We start from the raw sequence: 801 nt of genomic DNA on the forward strand, positions 1-801 counted from the left end.
AAACTAATACTAAAACCAATAAAAATTAAACTTAAAAAAGCACTTACAGAAAAATTAAAACAATTACAAACTAACAAACTGGTTCTAAAAAAACAAAGCAAAAGTGAAAACAAGATAAAGAACAATACCAAATTATTATAAAACGGCTTCTGAAATGCACCTGCTTCTTTAGATTCAATTACAAAATAAAATCTAATCTATTGGATTTGAAAGTAAAATACACCTGAAATGTACACAAAAAACATGCGTTGGGCTGGATTTTTTTTAAATTTCGAACTGTTGAAACAACATGCAGTTTGATCAGTTCAATTAACGATTCTATTGCTTACCACAAGAGGGAGTCGATTTACCACAACTGGTTTTAAAATGATGAGATACAATGATTTCACAAAACGCGATCAATTTCATGTTAAAATTAGGAAATGTTCTCGTTAAAATGTGATAATTTCTCATTTTCAACATGAAATTGATCATGTGCTGTATATCATTTTATTATAGCATCATAAAAAACGTGAACCGGAAGTCAAACATCACATTTTAAGGTGAAAAAAAATGACACTAAACTGGAGTAATTGTCACATTTTAGCATGGAACTTATCGTATTTTAAAATGGCGAAGATCACGTTTTAACGCGATAGCCTATCATCCGTCGTTGCGTATCTCGATCGGTCAGTCACGTGAACCGGATGTCAAATCTATCATCACATTTTAACGTGATAAAATGGAAATATTTTCACGTTTTGTTTTTTTTTTTTCCAGATCCACAAATATGTGGGGGGTTTTCAAACGTGTTTTTTTTAA

This window comes from Hippocampus comes, unplaced genomic scaffold (genome assembly GCF_001891065.2).
Source record: "Hippocampus comes isolate QL1 unplaced genomic scaffold, H_comes_QL1_v1.1 scaffold214, whole genome shotgun sequence".
In the NCBI taxonomy this organism is placed as follows: domain Eukaryota; kingdom Metazoa; phylum Chordata; class Actinopteri; order Syngnathiformes; family Syngnathidae; genus Hippocampus; species Hippocampus comes.